The sequence below is a fragment of the Ranitomeya imitator genome, chromosome 2, assembly GCF_032444005.1.
Source record: "Ranitomeya imitator isolate aRanImi1 chromosome 2, aRanImi1.pri, whole genome shotgun sequence".
In the NCBI taxonomy this organism is placed as follows: Eukaryota; Metazoa; Chordata; class Amphibia; order Anura; family Dendrobatidae; genus Ranitomeya; species Ranitomeya imitator.
The window spans coordinates 196640655-196659287 of NC_091283.1; the positions used below are offsets into that span (position 1 = coordinate 196640655).

Genomic DNA, 18633 nt, shown 5'->3' on the forward strand with positions numbered 1-18633 from the left:
GACATCTGTCTACAGGTACCTTCACACATAACGATTTCGTTAACGATATCGTTGCTTTTTGTGACATAGCAACGATATCGTTAACTAAATCGTTATGCGTGACAGCGACCAACGATCAGGCCCCTGCTGGGAGATCGTTGGTCGCTGGGAATGATCAGGACCTTTTTTTTGGTCGCTGATCACCCGCTGTCATCGCTGGATCAGTGTGTGTGTGACGCCGATCCAGCGATGTGTTCACTGGTAACCAGGGTAAATATCGGGTTACTAAGCGCGGCCCTGCGCTTAGTAACCCGATGTTTACCCTGGTTACCATTGTAAAAGTTGAAAAAAACAAACCGTACATACTCACATTCCGGTGTCTGTCCCCCGGCGTCAGCTGCCCGCACTGACTGTGTCAGCGCCGGCCGGCCGTAAAGCAGAGCATAGCGGTGACATCACCACTGTGCTCTGCTTTACGGCCGGCCGGCGCTGACACAGTGTAGGGAAGCTGACGCCGGGGGACAGACACCGGAATGTGAGTATGTACGGTTTGTTTTTGTTAACTTTTACAATGGTAACCAGGGTAAACATCGGGTTACTAAGCGCGGCCCTGCGGTTAGTAACCCGATGTTTACCCTGGTTACCCGGGGACTTCGGCATCGTTGGTCGCTGGAGAGCTGTCTGTGTGACAGCTCTCCAGCGACCACACAACGACCTAAACAGCGATGCTGCAGCGATCGGCATCGTTGTCTATATCGCTGCAGCGTCGCTAAATGTGACGGTACCTTTAGGAGTATGGAGGGTTTAGAGAAAGTGTTTTTTGGCTGAGTATTTAAAGGGTCATCAGGACACATGTCAAGTCTTCAGTACCATGTTCCTTTTAAATTTGAAGTGGCAGATTAGGAACTTAAAAGAGAACCCCTTTAACAGCTTGGTAACCCAACTATGCAAATATTTTAGCGCTTATATGGAGGCAGATTGTGGCGTTGCAACCCTTGTAGAGAGAACGCATCCCTGGTTAAACCACAGAGCAGAGATGTGGGGGGTTTTTGTAAGTGGAATTCGAAGCAGATTTGTTCCAAAAATCCATCTAAAAACCCACGTCAAATACTCTTTGAATTCTCTTCCTATTAATTTCAATAGGAAATCTACATTGTTGTTCATACAACAAGTTTTTGTGATTTTTTTTTCCAACAAGTTTTCGAAAACCTGGTCAAGGACTCAAAAAAACCCTAGAAGAGATGCGTCAATTTTATATTGACAATTCCTCTTGGAATCTGTTAGAAGCATGATATTGTCAAGTCTAAAGACTGCAAAAAAAGGCGTGAAGAAATAAAGTAAAAAAAAGGTGTTAAAAAAAACCAAGTTGGATTCCTCTTGAAAACCACAATGGATTTTTTTTTTTTGCATAAAAAAAAACTTTATTTGCACATACTTTGTAGAGGAACTGTCACTGTGTCCCTCTACTCTAAGTATTCCATTTTTTTTAATCCGCCACCACCATACTGTTCTAGAGATATGGATTTTTTTCCAATTTAGTGCTATTTTTTTGGTTCTTTACAACCAGGAGGAACATACAAGATAATTGTGCAGAAGAGCCCGAACATACGACACCAAAGAATCCGATGACCACCCACTTGATCCTGTGACTACCATACGTGATCGTGCAGCGCCGATGCATTGCCATGACAGCCAGGGGTCTGCTAAAGACCTCCGTGATCGTCATTACTATGAAGGTTGTGGGTTGTAATAATCAGCTAGGCAGGTTAACGATGCAATTATTTTTTTTATTCCTTACGTCCATGGTCTTAAGGTACCATCACACTCAGCGACGCTGCAGCGATATAGACAACGAGCCGACCTAAACTAGATCGCTGGAGCGTCGCTGTTTAGGTCGCTGTAGAGATGTCAAACACAGCAACTCCGGAACGATGCAGGAGCGATCCAGTGACGTAACGGCGACTCACTTCTCGTTCTTGCTGGTCGTTAGCTCCATGTCAAACAGCCGGAGTGTACCGATCCGACACACATCTAGGGGCTCTATGCTCGTTGCTGGCGTCGTTGCTTTTGATGTAAAACATGACGATACACGCCGACTTGGCGACTAAATTAAGGTACCGTCACACTCAGCAACTTTGCAAAGAGAACGACAACAATCCGTGACGTTGCAGCGTCCTGGATAGCGATCTCGTTGTGTTTGACACGCAGCAGCGATCTGGATCCCGCTGTGCCATCGCTGGTCGGAGTTAGAAGTCCAGAACTTTATTTCGTCACCAGGTTGGCGTGTATCGTCATGTTTGACATCAAAAGCAACGACGCCAGCAACGAGCATAGGGCCCCTAGATGTGTGTCGGATCAGTACACTCCGGCTGTTTGACATGGAGCTAACAACCAGCGAGAACGAAAAGTGAGTCGCCGTTACGTCACTGGATCGCTCCTGCATCGTTCTGGAGTTGCTGTGTTTGACGTCTCTACAGCGACCTAAACAGCGACGCTCCAGCGATCTAGTTTAGGTCGGCTCATTGTCTATATCGCTGCAGCGTTGCTGAGTGTGACGGTACCTTAAAGTTCTGGACTTCTAGCTCCGACCAGCGATGGCACAGCGGGATCCAGATCGCTGCTGTGTGTCAAACACAACGAGATCGCTATCCAGGATGCTGCAACGTCACGGATTGTTGTCGTTCTCTTTGCAAAATTGCTGAGTGTGATGGTACCTTTACAGCAACTCTGGGTAGATTGCCAAAATACAATGCACCCAGTCCACAAGATCCCAACCTGAGGCTGATAGTTCCACTGCCCCCATGCCAGACGATACCCACTGTGTCTCCAAACTTTTGGTTGGCCCACAGCTTAGCTTGCCAGTATAATCTGTAGTCACAGTCCATGCTCCTCCAGAAGACAGATACCATGACCGTAGCACAGGTATCCAGCTCCAGTCAGCAACAACCCCTCCATTTCCGCGTCAGTGTCCTCAATACCCCAAGCTGCCCTCTGGAAATGAGCCAATCCCTCAGGAAACAACCCCCCCAGAGCTAACTGTGCATTGGTGGAGGTATTTTGCTGAGGCCGAGCCACATGACCTGAGACTGCATGCAAGATCGCCTATGGTGACAGCTCTACTGGGTCTACTGTCACCATCCACACAATGGGATTAGTGACCGTGAGAACAATGGCTTAATTGAGGCCCTTTACCAATCTCCTGTCTGGCCTTATGTACACATAAGATGAAGCCCACAGGTCTTCCTCTGCTTACTGTCACGAAATAGAAAAATGGATTCCTGAGGCAGTATACTTTCCTGGAGAGATTTGTGCACCTTAAACTGACGAGCAAGCAAATCTCTAATAATACACAACGATAAGATCAACGTAACCGGTGCTCCGTGCTGGAAAAGTCCACATCCTTTAGTGCCATGGAGTCCACTCTATGTGCACTGGTCCACAAGTCTTTAGTCCGTGGCCAGATACTCAAATTATCGTTCTCCAGCATTTAGCTGGAATTCACAGGAGATTGTCATTTTCTCTATACATAGCAGTGCTGTGTATATTTGTTTTTTTTTTTGGCTGTTGCAACAGAAAGTTTGGCATCTGCATAATCGTGCAGACATGGAGAATCAAATTGCCAAGTCAAGTTTTACTATATAGTGAGCATGGTGAATAAAAAAAAACTAAACAAAAATTGTGGAATTGTACTTTTTTTTGCAATTTCAACAGCACTGGAATTTCTGTTCCACTTTCCAGTGCACTAAATGATAAAATGAATGGTGTCGTTCAAAAATATGACTTGCCCAGAAAAAAAACAACCCCTCACACTGCTATGTAGATGGAAAAATAAAAAAAGATATAGCACTTGGAAGAAAAGGAATAAAATCCAAAAATGGAAAAACAGCCCGGTAATTAAGGGGTAATGCAAGCAAGGAGGTGGAAACCAGTGGAGCAAGAAACAAACATAAGGCTGGGATTATACGGCGACTTTGACAATGACACCTGTCGAGCAGCCAAAGTTCGCTAGGTGTCGCTGCTACATTGCAGAGCAATACAAGTGCGACCACGACAAGCAAGTCGAATCAAACTTTTTGAGACTTGCTTGTCGTGGTCGTAGTACCCTCTGAGTCATAATGTGGCCACACTCGTTATAATGTAGTGTCGTAGCCAAAGTCGCAGTGTAGCCCCAACCTTTGGGGTCATCTATCGTTGGTGACAAAATTCTGAACCATAATAGTGAACCCATTTTATGTATTGCTATGGGGCCCCATCTCTGCGTACATCACAATAAAAGTCACATAAGTACGATATGAATGATAGCTACGTACACATTCATGCTAAATTTACTTTTTAACAACGCAAATCATTGTCCATTGAAATAAAAACATAAAATTGGGTGAAAAATGGAGATGAGCCAGTCTGCAGCCGAGGTTCTACTCTTCTCTACTGATTATATTCTGATCCACATCCTTCTTTCCCAACATATTTCTCCTTTCAGATTTACCCACGAAGTTTTCATAATTATTTCACAAGATCGCTCACATAAGGATAGATGTCAGATTTCAGCACAACAGTCATATCACTAATATTACTCCAAGGTCTTTTAGGTTTTTTGTATGCTAATTTATTTTTTCGCAAAACAAACTGCCAACATTCAGCCCTACTTGTGCTACACTTATAAATGTTTTATGAATGCTATTTCTTCTCATTCTGTGATACGCTTTATACTGGTGAGACATCGCTATTGACAAATCTGATGTGAAAATGTCTGCATGCATTATAATAATTTACTAGTTTAGTTATTCATCCGGTGGGGGGTACATAGAAAAAAGGCCACGGATATTCTTTACCTGCTGAACAGCGTTGCCTCGCTTCTGAGAACGCATCTGATCGCTTCACAAGTAATGTGTGTATTAAATAGACACCTGCATTAGACCTGGAATTGTCAGTGCTACAAAGTATTAGAAACGACGATCTGCATGGTATACATTCTCAAAGCCCAATAATGGCTCACTGAAGACCCCATGTACGCCCATGTCTATCGGGTAAAATAAAAGCGAGGTGGGAACACAATATGTAAAACTAACATTTGTTTATACATTTTGTAAATTAAAATGGAATGTTTACATTGTATTCAGGTGTTGGAGCCACTGACGTGAACGGAAACAAAGGGACGAAAAAAGGAAATTAGGGGTACCGATAATTCCATTTCCAGGTAGTCCCTCAGGAGGTAGTCCTTCCTTGACCTATGACAAGACAGGATCAGAGAGAGGATAAAAGGACAATCTCACCTCCACCCGCCGATGTTTTTCAAAATTACTACCGATGGATGGATGCAAATGGTCTATACGAGCCACTAAACCTCATATGCAAGATGAACCCTTTATTAACGGCCTTCAGCTCAATCTCGAGCCATGGCGACTTGATGGATGATCTGTAGGAAGATCGTTTTTTTGCAAGTCAAGGAAGGAGAAATAAGGGTGCTGTCCTGAGGGACCTGTATATCGAATTAGCAGTAGGTCTAATTCCCTTTTTCCCCCATATGTCCCTCCAGACAGCACACAGTAGTAGTGCCAGATAAATAGCACAAGGGTGGGTACAGAAGCTCTCAGGACCACAGGCAAGAACTAGGCTAGAAAAAGTAACTGATCTATAAGATCAGAAGATCATAAGAAAATATAGACAATTTTCGATATCTGCGAAGATTAATCACCATGTAATGAGTGCCTGATATACATCAATAATGCCAGTATTCAGCATAAATGTGGTAGACAGAATATACAGCAGAAAACAGAGTGACCGACTCCCCTGTTGTACCCCAACACCAATAGTGAACTGTTGGATGAGTTATACTTATAACACCGCAGCCGTAGGATAGACTTTAAGCACCTCTTATTGCACAGAAAGTATGGTGACAGCCACCACCACAACCGAAATGCGGACTGTTGCAGACAGAAAATAAACTCGCATGTGCTTACTAACACAGGACTGATCTTTCACCGGTTCTCCTGGGCTCAGACTAAACCTAGTTTAGAAACCAGCCTACCATGACACAAGGAGTCGTGCAGGACAGAGGCATTGGATTGACGAAAGATCAAACCAAAAACCTCAGTGTATGGATACATGGGAAAAGAATTGTGACGCTAATACATTTAAACCCAGGAGCCCACGTACGTCTATTCGGAGTCCTTAAATCTCTAAGCCTCAAGTAAGGGCTGGGCATTATCTTCTGCTGTTACCAACGCTGGGTTCATCATCAAACCACCTAATAAAGAAGCATAGATCATCCATCCAGTGATGCGGATGATAACGACATAGGGAGTCTGGACACTGGAATTTATGAAAATGGCCTAAATAAATGCCCTTACCATCGGTTGTGCCCTATACATACACAGGAAGAAAATCATGGACTTTTTTGTTATATCTGGGGCTCGCTTCTAATAGACAGAATCCTAGAATGTTAGAGTTGTTATGGACCTCCGGGGTCATCGTGTCCAACCCCCTGCTCAATGCAGGATTCACTAAATCATCCCAGACAGATGTCTGTTCAGCCTGTTTGAGGACTTTCATTGAAGGAGAACTCACTACCTCTCATGGCAACCTTGCAAACACTCGAGGGCTGGTATGAAGAACTCTTTCCCACAAGAGACAGACCCCACTTGAGTCTTCCTCTATACAAGTCAATGCAGGTATAGGAGGTCAAAATATTTTTTTTTTCTGGTAACCAAGACAAGTTATCAAACTTGGGTTCACTCAGTCTGGAGAAAATAAAGGCCTAAAAGGTGATTCGACTACCATGTGTACGTAAATGTAGGAACGGCCTGACAACTTCCCAATTATATTTTTATAACTGGACCGCAAAGTAAATAAAGACAATATTCTATATCTAGAGGAAGAAGGTTCCTTTCAATCACAGGTGATTATCAACTGTGAAAGTAGTGAGACTATGGATTCTTAACTGTAAGAGCCCTAAGACTATGGGGTCTCCCATGTAAGAGCAGTGACAGTATGGGACTCTCTGCCACATGATGCTGTACTGTTGATTTATGACAAAAGTAAAAGGAGGTCAGAATGCCTTCCTTGATAAATATGACAGATTATGGTACTAGAATCTGACAGGATACTAGTCCGAGAGCAGTTTGTGGAATCAGGAGAAACTTTACCCAAAACCTGAGGAAATTTGCATCCTCCTCATGGGATTTTATTCCAAGATCATAAGTGCGGAGGCGCTCCCTCTGCGTCCCAGAGCTTCCAGCAAGCAAGACAAAAATCAAAACAGCAAGCTGGACAGAAAAATAGCAAACCAGAGAAAAACAAGCAGGAACTTAGCTTCTGCTGGGAAGACAGGTCACAAGAATGATCCAGGAGCGAACTAGACCAATACTGGAACATTGACAGGTGGCATGGAGCAATGATCTAAGTGGAGTTAAATAGAGCAGCCAGCTAACGAATTAACCTCGTCACCTGTGGAAGGAAACTCAGAAACTGCAGCCCCACTCACAACCACCAGAGGAAGCCCATGGACAGAACCAGCCGAAGTACCATTCATGACCACAGGAGGGAGCTTGACAACAGAATTCACAACAGTACCCCCCCCTTGAGGAGGGGTCACCGAACCCTCACCAGAGCCCCCAGGCCGACCAGGACGAGCCAAATGAAAGGCACGAACCAGATCGGCAGCATGAACATCAGAGGCAAAGACCCAGGAATTATCTTCCTGACCATAACCCTTCCACTTGGCCAGGTACTGGAGTTTCTGTCTCGAAATACGAGAATCCAAAATCTTCTCCACCACATAGTCCAACTCCCCCTCAACCAACACCAGGGCAGGAGGATCAACGGATGGAACCACAGGCGCCACGTATCTCCGCAACAACGACCTATGGAATACATTATGGATGGCAAAAGAAGCTGGAAGGGTCAAACGAAATGACACAGGATTGAGAACCTCAGAAATCTTATACGGACCAATGAAACGAGGCTTAAACGAAGGAGAGGAAACCTTCATAGGAACATAACGAGACGACAACCAAACCAAATCCCCAACATGAAGTCGGGGACCCACACAGCGCCGGCGGTTAGCGAAACGTTGAGCCTTCTCCTGGGACAATGTCAAATTGTCCACCACATGAGTCCAAATCTGCTGCAACCTATCTACCACAGTATCTACACCAGGACAGTCCGAAGACTCAACCTGCCCTGAAGAGAAACGAGGATGGAAACCAGAATTGCAGAAAAACGGCGAAACCAAAGTAGCCGAGCTGGCCCGATTATTAAGGGCGAACTCAGCCAAAGGCAAAAAGGACACCCAATCATCCTGATCAGCAGAAACAAAGCATCTCAGATATGTTTCCAAAGTCTGATTAGTTCGTTCGGTTTGGCCATTTGTCTGAGGATGGAAAGCCGAGGAAAAAGACAAATCAATGCCCATCCTAGCACAAAAGGATCGCCAAAACCTCGAAATAAACTGGGAACCTCTGTCCGAAACGATGTTCTCCGGAATGCCATGTAAACGAACCACATGCTGGAAAAATAATGGCACCAAATCAGAGGAGGAAGGCAATTTAGACAAGGGTACCAAATGGACCATCTTAGAGAAGCGATCACAAACCACCCAAATGACCGACATCTTTTGAGAGACAGGGAGATCCGAAATAAAATCCATAGAAATATGCGTCCAGGGCCTCTTCAGGACCGGCAAGGGCAAAAGCAACCCACTGGCACGAGAACAGCAGGGCTTAGCCCGAGCACAAGTCCCACAGGACTGCACAAAAGAACGCACATCCCGCGACAAAGACGGCCACCAAAAGTATCTAGCCACCAAATCTCTGGTACCAAAGATTCCAGGATGATCAGCCAACACCGAACAATGAACCTCAGAGATAACTCTACTAGTCCATTTATCAGGGACAAACAGTTTCTCAGCTGGGCAACGGTCAGGTCTATCAGCCTGAAATTTTTGCAGCACCCGCCGCAAATCAGGGGAGATGGCAGACAAAATTACCCCCTCTTTGAGAATACCCGCCGGCTCAGGAACACCCGGAGAGTCGGGCACAAAACTCCTTGACAGGGCATCAGCCTTCACATTCTTAGAGCCCGGAAGGTACGAAACCACAAAATCAAAACGGGAGAAAAATAGCGACCAACAAGCCTGTCTAGGATTCAACCGTTTGGCAGACTCGAGTTAAGTCAAATTCTTGTGATCCGTCAAGACCACCACGCGATGCTTGGCTCCTTCAAGCCAATGACGCCACTCCTCGAATGCCCACTTCATGGCCAACAACTCTCGATTGCCAACATCATAATTGCGCTCAGCAGGCGAAAACTTTCTAGAAAAGAAGGCACATGGTTTCATCACCGAGCCATCAGAACTTCTTTGCGACAAAACAGCCCCTGCTCCAATCTCAGAAGCATCAACCTCGACCTGAAACGGGAGCGAAACATCTGGCTGGCACAACACAGGGGCAGAAGAAAAACGACGCTTCAACTCCTGAAAAGCTTCCACAGCCGCAGAAGACCAATTGACCACATCAGCACCCTTCTTGGTCAAATCAGTCAACGGTTTAGCAACACTAGAAAAATTACCGATGAAGCGACGATAAAAATTAGCAAAGCCCAGGAACTTTTGCAGACTCTTCACAGATGTCGGCTGAGTCCAATCATAAATGGCCTGGATTTTAACAGGGTCCATCTCGATAGTAGAAGGGGAAAAAATGAAACCCAAAAATGAAACCTTCTCAACTCCAAAGAGACACTTTGACCACTTCACAAACAAAGAATTTGCACGAAGGACCTGGAACACCATTCTGACCTGCTTCACGTGAGACTCCCAATCATCCGAGAAGACCAAAATATCATCCAAATATACAATCAGGAATTTATCCAGGTACTCTCGGAAGATGTCATGCATAAAGGACTGAAATACTGATGGAGCATTGGAAAGCCCGAATGGCATAACCAGGTACTCAAAATGGCCCTCGGGCGTATTAAATGCTGTTTTCCATTCATCGCCCTGTTTAATACGCACAAGATTATACGCACCACGAAGATCTATCTTGGTGAACCAACTACCCCCCTTAATCTGAGCAAATAAATCAGACAGCAGCGGCAAAGGGTACTGAAATTTGACTGTGATCTTATTAAGAAGGCAGTAATCAATACAAGGTCTCACAGAACCATCCTTCTTGGCCACAAAAAAGAACCCTGCTCCCAATGGTGACGACGACGGGCGAATATTATTATTATTATTATTTATTATTATAGCGCCATTTATTCCATGGCGCTTTACATGTGAGGAGGGGTATACATAATAAAACAAGTACAATAATCTTGAAAAATACAAGTCACAACTGGTACAGGAGGAGAGAGGACCCTGCCCGCGAGGGCTCACAATCTACAAGGGATGGGTGAGGATACAGTAGGTGAGGGTAGAGCTGGCCGTGCAGCGGTTTGGTCAATCTGAATATGACCCTTCTCCAAGGATTCCTTAATATAACTCCGCATAGCAGCGTGTTCTGGCACAGATAAATTGAACAGTCGGCCCTTAGGAAACTTACTACCAGGAATCAAATTGATAGCACAATCGCAATCCCTATGAGGAGGTAGGGCACTGTATTTGGGCTCATCAAATACATCCCGGTAATCCAACAAAAACTCCGGGACGTCAGGAGGGGTGGATGACGAAATAGACAAAAATGGAACATCACCATGTACCCCCTGACAACCCCAGCTGGACACAGACATAGATTTCCAATCCAATACTGGATTATGGACCTGTAGCCATGGCAACCCCAAAATGACCACATCATGCAGATTATGCAACACCAAAAAGCAAATATCCTCCTGATGTGCAGGAGCCATGCACATGGTCAATTGGGTCCACTACTGAGGCTTATTCTTGGCCAAAGGCGTAGCATCAATTCCTCTCAATGGAATAGGATACTGCAAGGGCTCCAAGAAAAAACCACAGCGCCTAGCAAACTCCAAGTCCATCAAATTCAGGGCAGCACCTGAATCCACAAATGCCATAACAGAATAGGATGACAAAGAGCAAATCAGAGTAACGGACAAAAGAAATTTCGACTGTACCGTACCAATGGTGGCAGACCTAGCGAAACGCTTAGTGCGCTTAGGACAATCGGAGATAGCATGAGTGGAATCACCACAGTAAAAACACAGCCCATTCCGACGTCTGTATTCTTGCCGTTCAGCTCTGGTCAAAGTCCTATCACATTGCATAGGCTCAGGTCTATGCTCAGATAATACCGCCAAATGGTGCACAGCTTTACGCTCACGCAAGCGTCGATCGATCTGAATGGCCAAAGACATAGACTCATTCAGACCAGCGGGCATGGGAAATCCCACCATGACATCCTTAAGGGCTTCAGAGAGACCCTTTCTGAAAATTGCTGCCAGGGCACATTCATTCCACTGAGTGAGTACAGACCACTTCCTAAACTTCTGACAATATATCTCTACCTCATCCTGACCCTGACACAGAGCCAGCAAGATTTTCTCTGCCTGATCCACCGAATTTGGTTCATCATAAAGCAACCCAAGCGCCAGAAAAAACGCATCAACATCACGCAATGCCGGATCTCCTGGCGCAAGGGAAAATGCCCAGTCTTGAGGGTCGCCACGTAACAAAGAAATAATGATTTTCACTTGTTGAACAGGGTCACCTGAGGAGCGAGGTTTCAAAGCAAGAAACAATTTACAATTATTTTTGAAATTCAGAAACTTAGATCTATCCCCAAAAAACAAATCAGGAATTGGAATCCTAGGCTCTAACATCGGATTCTGAACCACAAAATCTTGAATGTTTTGTACCCTTGCAGTGAGATTATCCATACAAGAGAACAGACCTTGAATGTCCATATCTACACCTGTATCCTGAACCACCCAGAGGTAAAGGGGAAAAGAGAGACAAAACACACTGCAAAGAAAAAAAAATGGTCTCAGAACTTCTCTTATCCCTCTATTGAGATGCATTAGTACTTTGGGCCACCTGTACTGTTATGACCTGGTGGTTAGGACAATAATGGACCTGGTGGTTAAGAGCACACGGAATGACCTGATAGTTACTAATAATACAGGACAAGCTCTGAGACGTGGGAACTCTGCTGACCGCAATCCCTAATCCTATCACACACTAGAAATAGCCGTGGATTGCTCCTAACGCTCCCTATTAAACTCGTCACAGCCTAAGGAACTAGCTAGCCCTAAAGATAGAAAAATAAAGCCTACCTTGCCTCAGAGAAATTCCCCAAAGGAAAAGGCAGCCCCCCACATATAATGACTGTGAGTTAAGATGAAAATTACAAACACAGAGATGAAATAGATTTAGCAAAGTGAGGCCCGACTTACTGAACAGACAGAGGATAGGAAAGGTAACTTTGCGGTCAGCACAAAAACTACAAAAAGACCACGCAGAGGGCGCAAAAAGACCCTCCGCACCGACTCAAGGTGCGGAGGCGCTCCCTCTGCGTCCCAGAGCTTCCAGCAAGCAAGACAAAAATCAAAACAGCAAGCTGGACAGAAAAATAGCAAACCAGAGAAAAACAAGAGAAAAACAAGCAGGAACTTAGCTTCTGCTGGGAAGACAGGTCACAAGAACGATTCAGGAGCGAACTAGACCAATACTGGAACATTGACAGGTGGCATGGAGCAATGATCTAAGTGGAGTTAAATAGAGCAGCCAGCTAACGAATTAACCTCGTCACCTGTGGAAGGAAACTCAGAAACCGCAGCCCCACTCACAACCACCAGAGGAAGCCCATGGACAGAACCAGCCGAAGTACCATTCATGACCACAGGAGGGAGCTTGACAACAGAATTCACAACACCCAGGTTAATTTGATAGCAGCCTTCAGCTCGTCTGCATTGTTGGGTCTGGTGTCTCATCTTCCTCTTGATAATACCCCACAAATTCTCTATGGGGTTAAAGTCAGGCGAGTTTGCTGGCCAATCAAGCAGAGTGATACCATTGTTTGTAACCCAGGTATTGGTATTTTTGGCAGTGTGGACAGGTGCCAAGTCCTGCTGGAGAATGAAATTTCCATCTCCAGAAAACTTTTCGGCAGAGGGAAGCATGAAGTGCTCTAAAATTTACTGGCAGACAACTGCGCTGACTTTGATCTTGATAAAACACAGTGGACCTACACCAGCAGATGACATGGCTCCCCAAACCATCACTGATTGTGGAAACTTCACACTAGACCTCAAGCAGCTTGTATTGTGGCCTCTCTACTCTTCCTCCAGACTCTGGGACCTTGATTTCCAAATGAAATGCAAAATTTATTTCCATCTGAAAACAACACCTTGTACCACTGAGCAACGGTCCAGTTCTTTTCCTCCTTAGCCCCGGTAAGAAGCTTCTGGCGTTGTCTATTGGTCATGAGTGGCTTGACACAAGGAATGCGACACTTGTAGCCCATGTCCTGGATACGTCTGTGTGTGTTGGCTCTTTAAGCAATGACTCCAGCAGCAGTTCACTCCTTGTGAATCTCCCCCAAATTTTTGAATGGACATTTCTTAACAATCCTTTCAAGGCTGCGGTTATCCCGTTTGCTTGAGCACCTTTTTCTACCACATTTTTCCTTCCACTCAACTTTCCATTAATATGCTTGGATACAGCACTCTGTGAACAGCCAGCTTCTTTATTAATAACCTTTTGTGGCTTACCCTCCTTGTGAAGTGTGTCAGTGACTGCCTTCTGGACATCTGTCAAGTCAGCAGTCTTCCCCATGATTGTGGAGACTACTGAAACAGACTAAGGGACCTTATTAAATGCTTAGGAAGCCTTTGCAGGTGTATTTTGTTAATTATTCTAATTTACTGAGATAATGACTTTGGGGTTTTCATTGGCTGTAAGCCATAATCATCAACATTGAAAAGAGCTAGGAGGAAACAAGTGCAATAAGGTCTTATCTCAAAACACATGAGTTTCAGGTAAAGGAGAGATATACTCACCTTGCTGATTTGCTTGATGGCTACACATAAATAGCATACATCACCTACTGCACAGATACTGGTCGGGAGGACGACACTTGGTGAAAGGAAAAACGAGGAAGGTATCACTAATGCGCTACTGAGACTGAATATCCTTAAAAGTAAAACTTTTATGCAACAGGTTTATAAGTCTATGCGTTTCATGGTCACGCCGGACCTCTTCATCAGGACAAACCTGGAGAGGTTTTATAAACCTGTTAAATAAAAGTTTTACTTTTAAGGATATTCCGTCTCAGCAGCGAGTTAGTGATACCTTCCTCATTTTTCCAATCATCAACATTAACAGAAATAAACACTTGAAATAGATCACTCTGTGTGCAATCACTCCATAAAATATACGAGTTTCACTTTTTGTATTGAAGAACTGAAATAAATTCACTTTTTGATGATATTCTAAATTTGTGAGAAGCACCTGTATCTTCACTCTAGGAGCAACCTCTCATGCGACTATCCCCTGAAGGGACAGGAAAAACACAGGAGGGAGGAGGTGGGAGAGGCCTTTTAACCTCACTGTGATCTTGTCCTGTCACAGGTTAAGAAAAGAAGACTTCCTGTTATGCAGTCCAAAGGGAAGTACTGGAAAAATAGATTACATTTGGGGCATTCTGATACTATTCAATCGCTTAACTACTTACTATCTAGCAAAGGAGGACTCGGTGCTTGTGTTCACCCTTTTACTCTCCAAGATCCTTGAGTTAAATAAGTTGTATGTTATCCCTTATTAATGGGTAACTTAAAGATATTGTTCACACTTAGGGTTCAAATCTGCAGTCACTCTATGTGACTGCAGATTTGTGAATCCTCACAGCAAGCACACTGCACACTGTGGGGATTCTACGATCCCAATTAGCATACCTCCAGCCACATTCCCACTAAACATACCCGGCCTCACTCAATTCCCTTGCATTAAAAGGCTGTGCATGTCTAGTCGGTACATGACTGCATGTATGCAAATCATATATAGGGGTCACATGCCCAGCCCTGGCGAATCCTGACAGCAAGTACATTGGAGCACTGGAGAATTCAAAAATCTGTAGTCACATAGAGTGACTGCAGACTTGAGCCTTTAAAGGGGTTGTCCACATTTGGGGATAATTATTTTTTTTGCAATTATTCATATTGCTTAGACTAAAAATAATTTTTGCTACTGGTTTTCATTCTAAATTTTCCACCGTTTGGCTTTTCCAGGCTTTTTGTTTCCCGTCACATTGAACATGTGGTCTGTGGTCATAAATAAGGAGACTGATGAATTCTTGGTCAACTCATTCTGCAGCCAGCAAAGGACAGTAAAGCACGGAAGCTATAGAAGGAAATGATGCAAAATTTTTAATGAAACTTAATTGCAAAAAAACATTTTTAGCATTCAAGTAAAAAAACAAAAACACATTTTTCTGAAAAAGATGGACAGCTCCTTTAATGATCGGTAGATGTTGGTGTGCTGCGACTTCCAATGATAACCTTCTCTATATAGAGGAGATGTCAGACATGTTTCTGTAATCATTATGTATTCAACCGCCAGAGCGATGTTCTTGGCTTTCTCCGCCATTCCCATAGACAATGAATAAAGCAAAGGTGTGCATATGCTCAACATCCGAAGGAGGAGCTCTAAAGAGTCCCGTTCTCCAGATCAGAAATAGGAGCTAATTTGTAATTCTCGGCAAGAGTGTAAGAAACTTTGCTGCACTTCTTCATACACCATTTACCGTACATCTAGCCACTGCCAGAGGCAGCCCAGATCCTTGCCATATCAAAATCTTCTTTATTCATCATATTAAAACCTGGGTAGTCACCATACTGAGCTAATTCAGATCACAAACGCGAGTGGTGCACAACACATTTTAGATTTCTGTCGTGTGGCATTGGATTCCATGCCCTTGTCTTCACAAACTTTACATAAGGAATGCAGCCACCTGAACTGGCTCAGGTATTCTCTATTTTGAAACTTAGGTTCAGAGTAGAAAATTGTAAGTTTTTTTTTATTTGATGGCAAAATATGAAGTATTGGTGAGGTCACTGCTGGGAGTATGGAGCTAAGCCTCCTCCATACTCTGAATATGTCGGCATCAGCCTGTAACAGCAGCGTCCGGAGCTTGCTCGAATTACTGCTGTACACCATTTAAATACCGCTTGTCAATCACTGGTAGCAGCATTTAAATGGCAAGATTTCCAGTACACTTATGCACCATCTCCCATTAGCCCCCTTGCTATGCAATTCAGGGAAGTTGATAAGTTAACCTGGCAGTTAAGGGCCTGCTGATGGTCCCCGTAGCTGCCATGTAAGTCCTCATGTGAAGCTCAGCCAGAGGTTAGGCTTCATAGGAGAACAGCAATTAGAATATATAGTGAAATATATTAATATTGCAGTATAGAGTATAAAAGATCAAACAATTGCAGGTTCAAGTCCCCTAAGGAAGCTAAAAAGTAGAGTAAAAATGAAAAAGAAAATTCAAAAAAATTACATAAAACATACAAAAAAGTTTAAATAGTACTTTTACACATTCAAAAATAAAGAATTAAAAAATAAATAAAACATATACAAAATCAAAAACAGCCAGAGCTGCATTTTTAGGGCCGCTGCACTTCCCTACAAAAATACAATAAAAAAATGGCTTTGCTCAATACACGTGAATTAGGCGAGGCCACGCATGTCTAGTCGGAATGTGGCCGGAACTATACGAGTTTGCATCACATGACCACCCGCTTCCTGCGCAAACACTGGAAAATGCTGACAGCACGCCCTACACGCTATGAGGATTCGCAAGGTTGCAGTCATATAGGTAAAAGAAAAATTCAAATTAAGAGGGGCAAAAAAAACCTCTCTCGCTAGTGCCCCCTGTAGGTGACTACCACCATACAAATCAATGTTCAACACTATTATTAAAATTCCGGTAGTATACTAATATATCCACCATATATCATGCAAAGCAGGGCCGGGATGATTCCAATACTCCCATAAAGAATGGACGGGTAGTATGTGAAATCATCACCAGGGGTGCACAAGGGAGATGGAACTGGAGACTCAGGACCCATTTTTTATAGTTGAGGGGAAAGGTCCCTGCGGTGGAGCCATCAACAAACGTACATTTATCAATTGGTGATTGGTGAGAAATTACTTTAACGTGTGAGACATACGGTACTTATCGAGAAAAGTTCCACTCCCTGTAATCAGTACAGCAACAGTCCGTAAACCTCATTATTTTACCCTATAATAACCAGACAGCGCTACAATCAAAAATAAAAATGATACGGCATTTCACAGTAAAAACAGAGAGAGAGATAAATTAACCCGGAAACTGGTAGAAATCCTCAGCTGAGAGATTTGTGACAACAGTTATGTTTACCAACTTCCAAGACTAAGTGAAATGCGCAGCCCGGCTACGGCAAGTACGGTATTAAAACTCTAGAAATAGGGAGCTTTCCAGCAATTTTTACTATTCTTTTTTTTTCACTGCTCATAACGAACCTTTATGTTCTAAATTCACAGGGGTAATATATTGTGTGTTATTTAGTTTATATTTCTGAGCCGTATTTGATGATCTCATTAGTCCTAGCATATATTTCTGGGCTTTCCAGATTCTAACTAATGTAAGGTGAAGTTTTTTTTTTTTTTAAAACCTCCTTTGGATTGTTTTATTGGAGCTCGTTAAAAAGTTGTTACAGCTTCCTGATGTTTTCGAGAATCTGTATAGCGCTCAAAATGAAAGGCCCATACGGCAACTTATTTCAGACACAGCGGGAAAAATGATAGCAAGGCTCCGGCTAGATGGGAGCGGAACGCAAATTAGAGAGATGGAAGTAGGCATGAGACATCGATATTGTGAGATTAAATTGATTGGTTTTGTAAGAGCATAAAAAATAAAAATATCAACAAAAGTTTTTCAGCTGGGAAAATCCATTGTCTGAAAATTGCAGCAAGGAATTTGGAAGCTAAAGTCGGCATCAGAGGTGATGCAGGAAGATTCGGGGAGAAAATGCTGTGCTGCGTTATTAGGTTCCTACCAGCTATAGCATGAAGTCAAGCTCCCTAGCTGCCGAGAAACCACATGTCCCAGCATGTCCACTTGACGCTACATAGCAGCTGGTGAGACAATAGTTGCAGAACATTGTTCCATACAATGTTCATTGTTCACTTAAAATTCTTCTACATTTTGGCTGATTTCAATGGAAATATTGATTTCAGTGATGAAAGCATTGACAGTACGTACAGACTAGGTCTACATGATGTCTTCCATTACTGGCATCCCATCCGATGCGATGGCTCAGTGTACTAAATTATTATGTAAAATTATACTTGTTCTAATGGAAAATGTACACAAGTGACCCCTTATGGGCTATCTCTAATGATGCAACACTTAAGCAGGTAGGGTCAGATGGTGCCCACCCATCGATCAATGCTAAGGATGCAAAACTCAAAAGGGTAGGGTCAGATGGTGGCCACCTATCGATCAATGCTAGGGATGCAAAACTCAAAAGGGTAGGGTCAGATGGCGCCCACCTATCGATCAATGCTAAGGATGCCAAACTCAAAAGGGTAGGGCCAGATGCTGCCCACCTATCGATCAATGCTAGGGATGCAAAACTCAAAAGGGTAGGGCCAGATGCTGCCCACCTATCGATCAATGCTAAGGATGCAAAACTCAAAAGGGTAGGGTCAGATGGTGC

At 43.7% G+C, this 18633-nt stretch overlaps 1 protein-coding gene across 3 annotated transcripts in view; it reads right to left on the reverse strand.

Annotated features, from left to right (window-relative positions):
• Positions 1 to 18633, reverse strand: part of DENND1A (DENN domain containing 1A) — a 1020433-nt gene that overhangs the window by 175624 nt on the left and 826176 nt on the right. The gene's annotated exons all lie outside the window — the stretch shown is intronic.